The 17,010-nt window shown below is 39.9% G+C and overlaps 1 protein-coding gene across 1 annotated transcript in view; it reads right to left on the bottom strand.

The window, feature by feature from the left end:
• chl1b (cell adhesion molecule L1-like b) overlaps positions 1-14,383 on the bottom strand; it is a 66,335-nt gene extending 51,952 nt beyond the window's left edge. The window contains exon 1 of the mRNA XM_036530536.1: positions 14,335-14,383. The gene's annotated coding sequence lies outside the window, so the exon portion shown is untranslated. The remainder of the gene's footprint in view (positions 1-14,334) is intronic.
• Positions 14,384-17,010: the final 2,627 nt, after the last annotated feature.

Here is a 17,010-nt window from a genome sequence, read left to right as displayed (position 1 = left end):
AAAGCTCTTGCTCGGGTCCTCCAGGGACGCATCGCTGTTAAGCCGAGGACGTCTCTTGAATGCACACTTCCAGTGGCTATGGGAAAAATTGATTTTTCTCACAAACATCACCGCAGAAGCGGTGCGGTGTTCACACACTGGCCGCAAATGTGCCGGCGAATGTGCAGACACGGCAGAACGCAGGCGGCCATTACTGTCTCTTAGGTCTGCGCTCTACAGCTCCCGCTCTAATGATGATGACCGCGGGGGAGTGCTGCGCTTTGCATTCTACAGCAGCATCCCTCTCACCAGGCTCCGGCACAGTTTATGGTGCTGTGCTTTCTCCTTTTCTTTTGCTTCCCACTGTGCTGAAGCCATGGTGCTCTTCCACACATGGTCCATCCTTTCAACCAACACTGGCTGTCTCTGAACACACGGCTTTAGTTCAGAGGTCTAAGAGACACCATCCTAGAAGAGTGGGCGGCATTTCTGGACCAGAGAGACACGGAGGCTATGAGTATTCTGAGATTAGAATGCTGCGTTAGAGCCGTTAGAGCGTTCAGCATGGTCCAAATGATCACTAACACTGACTGGTACTGTCAGCCTATATACCCTATATACACTCGACATCTGTCCTGCATTCTATGCAGTTTTCCCCATCAGATCATAAAATCACCTGCCATTCCACCACCCTCGTTCAGACAAGGCTCTGTATATCCCACAGTAATGATTCCCTCTCCCACAATTATTTTAACCGATATGTTACTGAACAGACATACACAATCAGGTTATGTGTGCAGAAAAAAATACAAATAACCACAAAAAAAAAAGATAATGTAAGTTGCTGCTTGTGTTGAGGAGAGTAAATCCCCATCCGTTACTATTTCACTGATGTTAGATTTCCCCTTGCAGAGCGAGTTAATGGAATTTCCCCTTGATATGCTGCTCTAGCCTTATGCAGGCACACGCAGTCCCAGCTGCCACACTTCACAGCTTGGGGACAGGTAGACGTGACTTCACTGGCAATGCTCAGACGCCAAGTACTGCGGTTATTACCCTCACCCACTCTATCATCTCTGCGCATGGGTATATTGCTCTGAGACATTATGGTGACAAACTGCAAAGCTTTGTTTTCCTTGTATTTCTTGCTGTATAAAAAAATGGTTTGGGAAATTCATGTAAAAGGATGTAAAGAGGAACAAAGGCAATACTTCTTTGCATATTATGCTAACTTCTTCAATGTTAGTGATGGTGGTTTTGTACCATAATATACTTAAAGTGATTTAAGTAGTGTTTACGTGTCATATTTAGTACCCCCCCCCCCCCCCCCCCCCCCACACACACACACACACACATATATATGTACTGTATGTACTGTATATACTGTATACATATATATATATATATATATATATATATATATATATATATATATATATATATATATGCATATTGTTGAATTCAGCACCTTTTTTAATTCATACACAATGACTCTGCCCCTCTATGTATACAGATGACTTAATGGTGCATTTCACCAAATTTGATCTCCAGAAATATTAACAACCTTCACTAATAATGTAAATGCTAGCAGTGCCTTTGTAGAAATGATCTGTTTTTTGTTTTTTTGTGTTTTTTTTTTCTTAGAATTTTGAGCTCTGTGCCAATTACAATGTACACAAATGTACTTTTTTAGTGAGCTCATAGGGACAGTATAGTGGTTAAATAGACATTTGTTAATGATTATGACAGTATGTTAGAAAGTTCATTTCATTGTGAGTGTTTGCAAAGAACATGGACATTCAGCCTAAGTAAACACAATATGTGATGTAGCTATGTAGCAGTTATGCTATTTAGCTTTTTACAACAGTGGTCACAATTTCAGTTCTTTAGCCTCTTTAATAACTAGACAAAATAGTAGAACTGCAAATGAATAAGATTACATATTTTACAGTGCATAAAAAACATTCATGCCAATATTTGTCTATGCACAGTTTTACTTAAACACAACCTCAATGGCCTTAAAATACATTTAGAATTTCAACCATTTCAAAACTGTATATTTTCCATGATTAAAAAAACATTCTGCATTCTGCACCGTAATTCTCAATGCTGCCTACCATGGTCCATGTAATGCTTTCTCCTGGAAGTCAAGATGTTTTATTCTTCATGTTTTGGATTACTGAGCACACTTTCAGTAGAGAGTATATTTAGTTCTGACTGGGCCACTGTGAATGGTATATATATATATGGGGGAAACAGTGAGGGTACTGTTTGGGGGCACAGCTCTGACTGAAAGCAGTGAATCACACTTGAAGAGCCAGCAAACCATGTCCATATTCACTGGCAGGAATTCCGACTATTCCCTAATGAATGGAGAAGAGCTTGTCTGAGTGCCCTCCATACAATATAGAGAAAAGGGTGCTACTAGGGGGGGGGTTGTGCTGGCACACTCAAAACCAGACCCTCAACTCCACTCTCGCCGCAGGTGGTAGTGAGGGCAAACGTGGTTTTCCCGTTTCAGATGACTTCAGGACAACAGACTGTGGTTATTGGGGGTCCTTGTACGAGACAGAGTAATGGCATTATGCGTGGACCAGCAGGAGGCGGGGCAACTGTGGGCCCCATAATCTCTCTGTATGTCCGGTAGGTGACAGGAAAAGGAAACTAGGACAGCCAAAAGACTGGGTCTCAGAGCAACATGGTAAACTCTGCAGGGCTGAGAGTGCTGCATATTCTACAGAAGTTCCCAACAATTAAAATCCAGCAAAGGATCCGAGGGATCGGGAGACGTGTGTTGGGCAGGAAATCAGAGAACGCTGTAAGAGCGCATCTTGCTCGGCTCTCCGGAGACGTCGGAGGGAAGCGCCGGTGGACGGGCTTGTGTGGGAACATGAGCACCAGAGCCACAGGCATCTCACACTCTGATAGTTTCATCAGTCTGTCGTCCCCGGAGATACAGGTTGCCAATGGAAACCAGTGCAGCTGCAGCCAATGGAAGCTGGAATTGCAGGTAATGCTCCTTAAATACATGAAATCTGGAAGATTCTGTTTGGTCGTCGAGAAGGAGTGACTGCGAATGATGCCTCGGGGAGTTGTCAGATAGGGAAGGCTCTGCTTGTCAGTCAAACGTGACTGGCTGCAAACCTGGAAACTCACCCCATGGAGACTATCATCTTGCAACACGGCTGAGATTGTATTACAATAAGTATGGAACTTAAAAAAAAAACAGGAAGAACTGGGACGGGTAACTGGGAATCTGGAAAATTCAAGGGAACTGCTGCCCTGCCTGGAGTATTTCTTCATTTAATTTTTCAAATAATATTTAAGCAAGTATTAAGTTACTTTTTTTCAGTTCTGACAATTTTTTCATAATTTTTGGCTAAACTCATAATAATACTAAAGACTTTTTTTAAAAAAAGAAACATTTCACAAAGTTATGGACACAGCACCATTTTGTTCAGACTTCATACAGACAAGTCCAAAAACAAACTGACAATGTATGCTTACTTGATGTTAACAACTTTAATTGTGTTAAAGCATGGGCTTTAGAATCTACCATTGATCTGGATTTCTGCCAACAATCAGATAATCTTGATAAGCCTCCTAGCTATGACATTTCTACTGGTACTTGCCTGGAAATGTACTATATGAACCCTACCACACACATGCACACACAAACAAAGGCATTTAAAGTACTTGCCCATTAGCGAGACACAATCGTAAAAATGACATTTTTATGAAACACCTGTCTATGGCATCGCGCAGAAGTAAACTCAGGTCCCTGACAATGCTGTTGATCTCATTACCATGCTTGAAGCGGGTCACACAGCAGCGGATGTCCCCACTGCCTCTGTTGTTCAGATGACATAACATGCCATAACGTCCAGAGACACAGCAGGAAACTGCTGGTGCAAACAATAAATATGCCCACCAGTGTCAATCTCATCAAAGATAACTTCTCTCTCAACATCCCATGATGGGAACATCTCCTGGTCCAGAGTTTCACACTTCAAAGATGGATTTCTGTAAGATCCGTTCTATTATTTATTGATCTGTTTTGTTTTCAAAGCCAGTGCCTCAAGGCTTGTGGCTACCGTGAGTTATGGAGGCTCTGTGCCTCGATTGGACTGCACAAGATCTGTGCTCACGGTTTCTTTAGGTATGAATTATAAATCCCCCATTTTAATAAATTTGGATTTAAAACAATTGTTTTCCCAATGGATAAAGCTGATTTTGAATCTAATCCTGTTTTTCTATCCTTCAGGGGCTAGTGTTTGGTAGACATTTCATATTCAACTCCTCCCACCATCCAGAGACCCAGAAGAATTCGCCTTGAGTTTCACAAGCTTTGAGATCATTCTCTGAAAAAAGAAAAACAACCTAGCATGCACTCCTGTTTTAATCTACTGAATTTCCATAAGCTCCTTGCACAAAACTTTCTTAAATGTTTGCAACTATAACCATTTACTGGTATCTCTTGGGTTTTGAACAGATTGAAAGGCGTACCCAAGTTCAATTACCTAGAAAGAAAGACGGAGAAGACAGTATTTTGATTCTGTTGACTTTGAACACCAGAACGGAAAACCTCAGGGGGTGCTCGTAATTGGAAAAAGTAAAGGAGAGAGACAACAGTCAACAAGCCAATAAGCAGTCTGTTTATGCCTTCATTTTGTTTTCTGGAATTATAGTAATCATCTAAGCAATTTCATAGCTATAATGTACTTATCCACAAATTCAACAACACAGAATGTGGCACAGTTGTTTAGATTCATCTGACTAGCAGTTCTCAGGTGACTTTTTTAAATTGGTCATTTCTACCATTCACGCCAGTGAAATATTTCTTTCCCCTTAGGAATACATTTTATGTGTGTGTTATACCATTTGAGTCAAAATGACAAAAGTGTTGAATGAAGTTATGCAGAATAGCACCTGGGCAGAATATGTGATAGACCATCACAATGTACCTTTTCTTACTTTTTCTAATAGCAGAATTTCCACAAAAAAAATAATTACCCCTTTTGAAAATTCTCCAGCAAGTCAGGCTAAGGCTCATTTGGCTTCATATTTGAATAAGTAAGTGGTGGCCTGTATTAACAGGGTTTTGCCTCTGAATTTCAACAAGACAAAAAATATTGTCCCTGACATCAGATGCACCAATGTAGTTCCACTGTGGTACCTTACATGAGTGTAATACACAGTGAATGCTTGGCATCCCACTGATATGGATTTAAACATAACAATTTTAGTAAATACACAGAAAACTGCACATTGACTGAAATTGCCTCAGTTGTGGTTCTCTGTAATTCTCAGTGCAACCTGGACTGCACTGATTAGCTAATGCAATTAAACACTGCTCGCCATGGAGACTGCCTCATGTATGCTCTATTATCGATCAATTGTTAACTTCAACAGTGCCTCTGAAAAACAGATGCAGATTCAGGGCAGTCCACATTATAAGCCGCAAATCAAATGTGTATAGCAAGGCTACCAGTGAGTCAATTCATTTTACAACATATAGTAAAAAAAAAAAAAAAAAAAAACTACAGTTATGTAAGTATACAGTCTGCATACAACAGATAAAAGAAATTGTTCTGTCAGACAACAAACTATGAAAAATGGCACATTGTAGGGTTTCCAGATGAGAATACTCATTACAATTCTAGGAATCCTGTATCCAACAAGTGTTAATTGGGTAAAATATACTGATCTTTTCCTCTATAACTGCCAATTACCGAGATTATATGTTTCCAAATTTTATTGCAATTCAGATGCAGTAGGGACCTTTTTTTAAAAAAAAAAAAAAAAGCTTTGTGTTTAGATTGAAAGGCCTTGCTATGGATGAAATTTCAACTGAAGCTGATTCTTCAGTTGAACAGACGAATGGTGACTCTTGCTGCATTTGCAACTTTGACTAAGTCTTTATATCCATCTCCTCTGTCTTCCCCATCGAGTATTGCCTGGAATATTCTTTTTAAAAGTCTCAGTGTTATCTTTATTTTCTTAACAGATGCCATTTACACAGCCCAGACTAGAATTAGCCATTTCTGGTCTAAGTTGAGCCTTTGCTGATTGATTGATTGATTGATTCAGAAAAGTAAAATAGGTATGACTGACCCAGAGACTGGAGCTGCAACCCGCCTAGTTACAAGTCTGGTGCCTCAACCATCCCTAGAATTGAAATGCATCGCGTGGTTATATGGAGGTGGCGCTTTGTTAACCACATCTTGGGTGAGGCTATTACTGTATAAGCTTGCTACAGTATGACTCCCTGACTCACTGCAAACCGTTACAGGGGAATAAGCAGTTCCACAAAAGCTTCAGATTATGCAGTGATTGACAATGTGTGGCAGCTCCACCCATTAGGCAAGTCAAAACATGTATTTAATTTGCATTTTCACAAGGGGACTGTGTTGCTTCATGCAAATAAGACCATGCCTTCAGGGTGATGTAGGGGAAATGCATTTCGTAAACTTTTTTTTTTTTTTAAGCAAATGAAAATTCAAGTGGAAAAAAGGTCCAGCCTATGCCTGTTTTGCAACTGTCATCCAGAGGCCATAGTGTTGGTGTGAGAAGCACATGTGGCCCTAGAGACTGTGAAGGCTAGGACAGATAGAAAATACCATTCTTTATAGCGCCATCAACAGTATCAGTAATTCCAGCAGGGCAGAAGAAAAGCACAGGCAGAAGACAAGAGAGCCACTTCTGTCCCAGAGGAAAGAAAGCGCAGTGGTGATTGGTTTGGGGGACGGTCTGCTGTATAGCCTATTGTGTTTGAGTCTGTATTTATTAAATACACAAGGGGGCCCCCAGTCACAGACCGTGGAGAATGTTCACACACCAGAATCGGATCCACAAAGCCTGCCCTCCTGAGATCCGCTCATACAATCCAAATCCAGACATTAGCCTCCTGAAAACGCTTAACGTGCTGGGTGGCAAGGCCGTTTGGTAATCAAGATTGTGGCATTTAAAAATAAATAGGGTTATTGGGGCTTTCAGGTATATGCCCAACCTAAACAAGGTCAGATGCATTTACACAGCTCTGTAGGAAGTTCCTCGATTAAATTAGCAATGGTGGGCAAAATAGCTGCCCCCAGCACCTCATTGATGAATGGTTTGGTCTCTGACGGGTTTGGCAGTGCTCTTGCACAGCATTTGCTATTTTTAGGAGGAAACACATTAAGAAATAGAGCAGAGCTGTGTAATGGCCTTCTGTTCAGGCCACCTTCCACATACCAAGGACATTCATAACGACCATGTCCTTCTTTGGAGAACCAATTGAACATTTTTTAAGTATTATTATTCTTTGTTTTTAACCCACAAAAAAAGAGCTAATTTCCAAATGTGTCATAAGCCAGAGAATAGAGTATGATGCGTGGAGGTTGATAAAAATTCACTAAGCCATTTTCTGTCATAACTGATGTGTCGGAGAGCAATTTCCCTTTTTATTTTGTCAACATGTTTCACCGTGACAGTATTGTTGAAGTATCAACACAAGTTTGAAAATCATAGCTGAGAGCACCAAGGAGCACTATGGAGTGAATCCAGCTGATGGTGCTAAGTAAAACGATGAATAACTTCTTTTCCTTAAGCTGCCTGATTACTTCAGCTTAAATGCTGAATTATTTAAGGGTTACGGTAATTTCTTTTGACTTGCTTTACTACCAGTGTACTGTTCCAACACCACTTGAAAGAAAATGGAAGAAAAATAACTTCAATGTCAAAAAACAGCAACACTTTTTGGCAAAGCCTACAACAGGGAGGCGTATAAGCCAATGCAGGATCAAATGAATATTCATATTGGCAAACCACAAGATATGATCTGTACAATGCTACCCACAAAGGAGTCTGCTTACAATTCTATTACTGTATCTGCTGATTACATACCAGTGCACAGGAAACTCCAATGTGACCTATTCAGTCAGACACAGAGGGTATTTACTTTTGGGTTATGACTTCTGCAAATGAAGATAAAACACTACAGTTAGCCCTTGCTCATAAATTTACGTTGTACTGACCTGTAAGCATGCTCCTCATGGAATGGTATTCCAATCAGGGGAGATCAGTGCACTGATTTTCCATGAGGGGGTAGCAGGGTTTGACTTACAAGGCAGTTAAAGCATTAAAGAGGCTCTTTACTATGCAATTCACACGTCTGGCTGAGCACACACTGGTGATCCGAGTAGAGCTGTGCTGTTGGAGCGGTGTCTGCTGGGATCCCCCCATTCTGTCTGCCCACAGCACCCACAGGAACAACAAGCGGCATAATGAGGTCTCCTGGGAGCTCTCCTACAAGGCCTTTCTGCTGCTTCCTCCCCACTAAACTCTCCTGCAGACACACGGCCACCCCAGCATTAAAAGTGGATGGCTACTGTGAGAGGGATGCCAGGGATGCATTAAGATATTAATGACACTGAGAGGCTTTGTTCAGACTGTGCCTCATTCAAAAAAAAAAAACATAAAACAAAAATTATGGGACACTTGAATACAGCACACATGCATGGATAATAACCTTGTTGGAACACCTGGTGTTCCTTTCAGTCCAATGTAGGGGATCACTGAACTAATCTAATAATGACATTGATATCTTTCCCTAGGATTTAAGCAAGAAACCACCACAATCATCAAGCCTGTTTTTTTTTCCTTTATTGCTGTGCACACATATCTAATATAGTGATTTAAGGGACACATCTGTCGCTGCAGGTTTCTCGGTTTGGAAGATTTGGTCATATTGACATGGGCAGCCCTGCTTGATGAATTTGGTGAAAACTGTATAATTTCTGTTATACAATTAATACTGTCAACGGTCTCATTATATGACACAATTACATGTCATACTACACATCAGCGTATGTATCAAATGCTACACAAGGTTTTGGTATCTTTACAATTTGATTGTGATGGCTCATATTGAGTTTAAAAATACAAAGCTGCTTTGCCTGTTTCCTATTATACCTGTCAACCTGTCATGCGTCTCTAAGGCTGTCATTTCCACATCCTTCCTTATGCTTGTTCCCCCTTAAATAGTCCCTGTGGATTTTCTAAAACCTCGCAGTCGTGTGCACTGCTCTCTGCAAAGGCATAAAGCCAAAGGAAGGCTGAATGCGCTCTCCAGAACTCCTGCCATTTATTTCTTTGTTTTAGTATAATATCAAATTTCATTCATTTATCACCCCACAAAACGCACCATCTTAGGAAGATATTTTCAATGGGAAAGGCACACACTCAGCTTTTTCTGTTCAATCACCTGTAAGGAGACCATATTTTTCTGCCATCTGCTATGGAATTGTCAAATTATATTCACCTCAAATGGATCTCTTTCATTTGAAAATGCAGACACACCATTTCTCTTCAATAATACTTAAAAAATAACCAGAATGCAAATGTTGTCAAGATTACTTTTAGTGAAAATTTCCACCACTTAAAAAATGAAAGTAGCAATACTCACAGTGTAGACACACAGGGGGTGAAAGAGTTGCTCAGTACAGCAAAGTATAGTTATCTGCCAGAAGCCTGGTTTGGAGAGACACCATCTGTTTCATGTAAGATATTAAACAGAAACAGTTCCATATTTTTTGTGAATTCCACGTAAATTTTTAAAAATGTGCTGTGGTGCCTGTGCATGTGATTTGCAGTGTACTAAATAAAATTAAGGAATATATTTGTAGGTTAGCTAGAAAAAAATATGATGTAGTCATAGTTTATGTCAAAACAGGACACCCCCTGGATGGACAGTCACATACAGTATATTAGACAATTTTACAGTGATATCTCTTGCCCAAAGCCTCAAGCAACCACAGTGGAACCCATGCCAGCCAAGCTCAGTTGCTTCCTCTATCCCTCCCTGTGGAATATTCTGGGAACTGAAACCCTGAACATGTGTGATAACATTGACCGCCTCTCACATTTGTCCTTCAGCAGTACCTTTGCAGATTAATAGTCCGTGGTGCCTGTCTGTAATTGCTCATGTCCGCCAAGTGGCCCCAATAAAGCAGTGGTGTGTTAAATAAGATATGAGGGAAAATTCTGGGTGATCACAAGCTGTTATCACTGCATCCTAAACCCCTTTGCCACCTCAAAGTATCCCAAATGAACAAGCAAATTCCATCTCGTCTGTCTCTCTAGTACGCATTCTTATTAAAACACAAAAATATGTAGATTTCCCAAAGCAAAAAGAGATTGTAGGGATACATAAATATTTCATGTTGCCAAACATTTTTCCAGAACATACAGACTGCATCTTCCCCTGTCACAAGTAATAAACATGAAAGCGGGGGCCTCAGGTAGAACAGCGGCACTTTGAAGGCCGTCTCCCACAGGGAGAACACAAGTCACCGCTGTAATTGCTTGCACCAGCAAATCCTCAATTAGGCTCGTTGTGTCACTGGGGCCCAGTGCAGGGTCTATAATCTCAGCGATGCCCCTAAGCGCCCAGTAACGCTCTCCATTCCCAGCTATGTCACTGTTCTTCTAGTAGAGGATCCCTTCCAAGCATGCAAGATCTAATGTGAGATTGTGTTCTTTCTACAAAATCTCATAGTAACTCATTTGAAATTCCTTCAAGAAAGCTCACTTACTAACAATTCTGTAGTCAGAGAAACAGGAAAACAATTAAAAAGACAAAAGTAGAACTTTGACCACAAGAATATGTAATGCTATTGTGATGGGGAGGACCAATGCAAATCCTCTTTCAGAGCATTGTAAAAGAATAAAGTGGAATTCAGTCACAGCACTGAAACACAAGAGGATGAGTCAGAAGGACCAGTTTCTGTGATATGTCACCACTGCTTTATTGATTAAAGAGCAGCGTAAGTCGACTGAAATGGTAATGATTCTGCAGTTCATTTCTATCTCCTGCTCTCCTCACAAGTGCTCCCATAATCTCTAACAAGTATCTGTGTAATAGAATAACAGACATTAACCTTTGAGGTCGCGTATTTAGAGGAATCTCTATGCATAATGTAAGTTTGTACTTTTTGATTGGATATGGGTGTGTGTGAGAGAGCAGGAGCGTGTACTGAACAGTAAGTGTTTGAGTTTGTCTCATTCCTGGTTTGTGTTTGAGATTGTGACAGTCCAGATAAACGTATGCATTAGTGTACTTGAGAGAGCATATTTCAGGTGTGTGTATGTGTGCATACATTAGCTTGTGGGTGTAATTTTATTTGCAAAACCATGCCTTACTTGGAAACAGGTGCATGTCAGTATTACACTAATTGCCCTAAAATAATGAATGAATGAATAAATAAATAAATAAATAAATAAATAAATGTGGGAATAACCCAATATTTTTTCCGTTTTGTACAGTATGCAGAGTGGCTGCATGCTGGCTCAAACAGCGCAGCGGGGAGCCGGTGCACCCCTGGCTCACCCAATTACTGGGTCCCTATTGAGCTGGACCAGAGTGAGAAGAATTCGACCTACTTCTCTGCACAAAGCCTCAGTGGCCTGAATAGACAGAAGGCTTAGAGGACGAGTTGTCCCAAGGGCACAGAGAGGGACCTCTGTCTTCACCTCGAGTGATTGGGGGGGGAGCTCACAATCGTGATGTGGCAACCGATCCTCCGAAAAGACTCAGCCATTCTTACGCTGACTGCATAGTGTGAAATCTGCATCATTTCATTCTACGCAGTCTTTTCTCATTTGCCCCCCTGAGCATTTGCACCACAGACCTTCCTGTTGGAGGTCGCAAAGCACAGTTGTGAGCCAGCGTGGAATTAAACATAACCTGTTGCTTGTCCTTTACCTTGGAGGCATAGGAGGAGTCTAGAGATGACAGTGTGACCTTCACAAGGTTTCTCTAATTGATATTTCACACAAGCACAGGTTGAGGATAATGAGCCGTGAACCAAGGAGAGAAAAAAATAAAGATCTGAAAATGTTTTCATCTTAGGTCATCTGAACAAATTACCCCCAAAGGGTCCAGTGCAGTGAATTTTTACTCATGTAGCTTTTATACTGACAACTCCCTCTCAGACAGTCCAGTTTTACTGTAGCCATTTAGGGCTAATGACCTGAAAGACACCATGAGAAGCAGTGAGGCAGGCAATATGTGATTCATTATATATCTTCATCTTCGTACTCAGCATAAACTCACCATCACCTTCCTCATCAAATCCAAATCAATTATCCAGAGTAAAGGAGCCACATTACAATAACCTTCCCTTTAAAACATGAATAATTATTGTGAGGTACTTATTATTGTAATTACTGTTAAGTACTATCACTTATCTAATCACCATGTCATGTGACACTGTTTGTTTGAGTATACAGAACTATGCACCAAACAAAGGCTAATTGACATGAAATGAGAAAAAAGGATTAACAGACTTTGAGGAGCAGTCAAATGTCCCCGTTCATTGCATGATCTTCAGATAAACTCTGAACTTGATGTGGATGCATACCCATCCAAGTAAATGGCTACTGTTGCTGAACTGGCACCTCTTCAAGGTAGAACAATGCACATGTTGAACAGAGCCCAGTTATTGGGAAAAAGGCTAAAATCTGAGGGTTGAGTTAACAGGTCGAGAACAGATGTGGGAAAGTGCAGTGCAAATATGAGGGGAAAAGTGCTGCAGGTGATCTACATTGTATTTTCAAAGGTCATCTGAGGCAGAAACTCAGAGTGTTTGCAGTCAGAACACATTGCCTTTGTGTGCTAGAAAACAAAAGTCTTTTCAGGGTCTTTAAAGGGGGCTACACTCATCTGACATGTGAAGAATGTCAAAATGGATAGCACCATCAGACTAGACTAGAGGGCCAGTTGATGCACCCACAGATATAAATAAAAAAACAAAGCACCCAATGCCATCTGGGCACAACCAACAGGGCTATCTGGAGTAAACATTTCTTAAGCCACAAAGATAAATTGTGTGTAATGACTACAGTGAGGTTGTAAGTCCAGCCTAAGCAGACACAAACACAAGTCTGTGGTTTCTCATTACTTGCATTCTCTTCCTGATTCTTTCTACAGCACATTATCGAAATTATCATTCAACAGATTCCACTGATAGATTCAGCCACTTTTGGCACACGATTGTATAAATGTTGCATTGACTATGTCACTGTCATTATTTACATTTACATTTATTCATTTAGCAGACGCTTTTATCCAAAGCGACTTACATAGGTTACAGTTCTTTACAATGGTATCCATTTATACAGCTGGATATTTACTTTAATATCTACTATTTATTATGATGACAATGGTGTGTTACCATTGCAACAATATTACATTTTGTCACTGTCTGTGCTAAAAACGTTCAGGAAAAAGTTAATAAATTTTTAGGTTAAGAATGATCTAACCAGTCTCTTGCAACAAACATATATTTCACCAGTTTTTGCTCAATAGACTTAAGATGGTTTTAATCATGACAATAGCAGCCTGCTAAATAGCAGCCATTCTGAGCACAAATCCACAAATTTCCAGTAACCTCGGAATAATATTCAGCAATAAAGGAGAAACATCAAAATAAATATATACTTGCACTGGTGAGAGAGATAACCATGTATATCCAATGTTGTGGCAAAGGAACAGATGGTTTCACGTTTCACCTCGAATGCCAATAACGCATCACCTCTTTTAACCAATCTTAAATTAGCGTGAAAGAAAGAGTAAAAGCTTTCAGGGAAATGAAGTTATTCCTTTCTCATCCCCTCGAGTTGAAAGAACTAAGTTATGTCCATAATAAACATCTGAGGAACAAGGTACAAAACCATGAAGCACTATACCAAGACAAGTTAACACGAGGATGAAAATTCCACCATCTCTAATTTATTTGAAAAAAAAAAAAAAAAAAAAACTTAAACCCTGCATGCACTACGGTTTCAGAACCGCATGAACTGACCTGGGAAAAGTGTTGCTATGCAACAAACAGCTCCGTGTTCACTTGTTTGATCACACAGCATTCGGAAATGCAAATCGAAAGTAATCCAGTGAAAAGTAACTCGCCAGTCTTAGAACTACAATGAGTAAAAATAAATACATATTTTTTAAAGAAAGAAATGGGGTGCTGACAAAATACAGACCAATATATTCAAGCACATTTAATGGACTGGATACAGTTAAAATACACAAAGCACGCAGCGAAAGCTTTAAACTTGCTTGCTAAATACGGCGCCCTTACCTGTAAAGCTGCAAATATATGAATTCACTGTGCCTCTTTTTTAATGTCATAAATACATAGCGCTCCTCAGCCACATCACTGCAGAACACCTGGCTTTGAAATCTGTCCGGTCAACTTTTTTTAAAAGGACTTTCTGAAAGTCTGCAAATGAAAAATGCACACGATAACGGAGTACAGCGTCTCCATGCGACAAAGCATACATTTAAACCTGGGAAACGAAAGAGCCGCTTACCTTTAAGAAATGTTCATTCCACTGTGGTAAACGAGATTGCATTCAAAGCTCTTCAGCACATCACAAGCACAGTGCAGAGCAAGTGCGAGTAAGCGGGAGGAGCTACGATAGGAGAATATTGCTCCCAAGATGCTATCCGTCTCACAGTAAAAGAAAAAAAAAATCGGTTTCCCCAACAAAGACAAAGACGTTAAAAGGAAGGGAACCAATCGTGACCAGCATCAAGAGCTTTTAGGAATCCATGGCAACCAGGAGACCCAGCACAACTTCTTGACAATGTTAGGGTTCAACCTCCGCCACTGATGGAGATGCGCAAATGGGACGAATGTTATACAAATTTTATGTAAACCTTAGTTTTGATGGAATATGGTGTGACTGGGTACATGGAATTATTTAATAAGTATTTGATGATATCGCCCAACGATAGAATAGTAGGACGTAGCTGCAATCGTTCTGAAACTTGAAACTTAAAAGTGAGGTCAAGGGATGAGGATAGAAGGTGGAAAGAAATGAAAAGAAAAAAAAAATTGGAGTCAATTAAATGACAAAGTTGCATGATGCTGTGTTTCCCCATTTGGTTTTGTATTTGAAAATGGTCACTTTGATAAATATTTACATAAATGAATACTTTAAATTGGTTAAAAAGCGCTTCAAATGATATGTTTATTTGAATTAATTAGGCCTACTCCCTCTGTGAAAATCTAAAGACCAGAGGAACTGATTGGGAATGTTTCAGCACCCTAGACAGCAACAGCATCGATATTTTGCATTTGAGTATAGAAGGTACATATTAAAATATGAAATCACCTTCCCCCCTTAGCACATTGTGACAATATTTTAGAGCTAGAGCCATCTCTCCTGTAATGTGAAATGAAGACTGGAATGGATAGAACAGTATACTTTAAGATGTCATGGGGGAACCAATTCTGACAGTGGGAACCAAATCTAATGCGACACAGAAAAGCTGTAATTCTGAAAGTTCACAGATTGCGTCAGTGGCTTTTGAACATGACATCATCCCCTCTGTTTCCGAGAAGGACTTTGGTCATCAGATACTGTCCATTACAGAGAAGCAAAAAAAAAAAAAAGTGATCACACTAAAAGCCATATTGACTGGGTTATTGAAGTGGCCATGGGTTACTCTACACCCCAATCGACACAAATGTACTCTGTAGGGGTAAAAATTTCAAACCATCATTTCTCTCTCTCTCAATGAACAATATTGTCCATTCAAATTTCATGCAAATTAAGATGACAATCCTTCACTTCTTTGTGATGTTTTAACATAGAAATTACATGAAAACCACTGTAGTCTAGACAAATTGAATTTAAATGGAAAAACAATTGAATTGCACTTATTGGTGGTAAAGGGCCTTCCTCAGCAAACTACCAGTGTACATCAGTGCTAAACATATTTTCACAAAGCAGCCACAATCAAAGATCTAAAAGATGGCTGCACTTTAAGGTACAGGGTGTTCAAACTGATGCTGCAGAGGAAAGTAGACGATTTCAAAGGGAAGTTAACTGACACTGTCTGTGGGCTGATCTTGCTTCAGGCTGTAATTTTGCCATTTTACACATGTGATGCTATACCGTGTTGGTTTTCAGTTTGTGTATTGTAATACCCATGTCCCATGTGCTGCCTCCTGACCAGGACTTCCGAGCAAGACAGATTATTCATCTCACTGGGACCTTACTGGTAAAATAAACAATAGATGAAATACATACTGTGCACACACATTTCACATATTATTATATTTAGCAGATAATATTATCTTTGAATTCTTCCACCACTTTTGTTTCTTTCACATGCATGGCTTCAGAAATGTTGTTTTTCAGAATGTAAATCGACAGGAGTAAGTGTGGATAATTATTTAAAAAAAAAAAAAAAAAACAGAATGTAATGATGGAGTAACAGGATTTTTTTTTTTTTTTTTTTGCTTATTTCTCACAGACATCAATAGAGTTTGGAGAGCACAAACACACATTGTAAATATAGACTAACAAATATCAATATGCATCACCATACAATTAACTGTCCAGGAAATTTTTGTATTATGTAATAGCAATCCATGTCTTGGCACTTCCTATTAAGTTGGTGAAATACAACCTAATATATGAACACATGGTGTAAAATGCTTGCACAGCTTAATATACGATATGGCAGAAGACATTAGGACAAAGGAGAATTGCACAAATGGAAAGAGCTGACTCAGTCAATTCCTCCACCTGTCTTATTGTATGTATAAACCAGGAGGTCATAAAAGTAACCGCAGTAGTACAATAGCAAAAGCTATCAAAAAGCAGCACTATTAAATCTGAGGGGATCTAGTCAGGTAATTCTATACAATATTCCAGATGAAGCCTTATTTGTAGACACTAGTGGCAAGCAAGGATCTTGTCCTGAAATGATCTGGATTAGTCAGAGAAGTGGAGCACAGAGTCACACTCCAGGCCATTTTCTTCCTGTCCTTTGGAGATTTCCATTTGGTTTTGGTTTAGCGGTGAAAACCAACACTCTCTGCACCCTGAGCATTCCTTCCCCCCTCTCTCTACACGCAGTCCAGTATCATAATGAGGATCAAAATGCAAGATTTCCTATGGACATGGGGAGTGAGAGGAAGAATGAACAAATGCCGTAAGCATTTGCAAACACTGTGGTTTGTGAACAGAAGG

The sequence above is a fragment of the Megalops cyprinoides genome, chromosome 6, assembly GCF_013368585.1.
Source record: "Megalops cyprinoides isolate fMegCyp1 chromosome 6, fMegCyp1.pri, whole genome shotgun sequence".
Taxonomy (NCBI): Eukaryota; Metazoa; Chordata; class Actinopteri; order Elopiformes; family Megalopidae; genus Megalops; species Megalops cyprinoides.
This window is presented reverse-complemented; position numbering and strand designations above follow the sequence as displayed.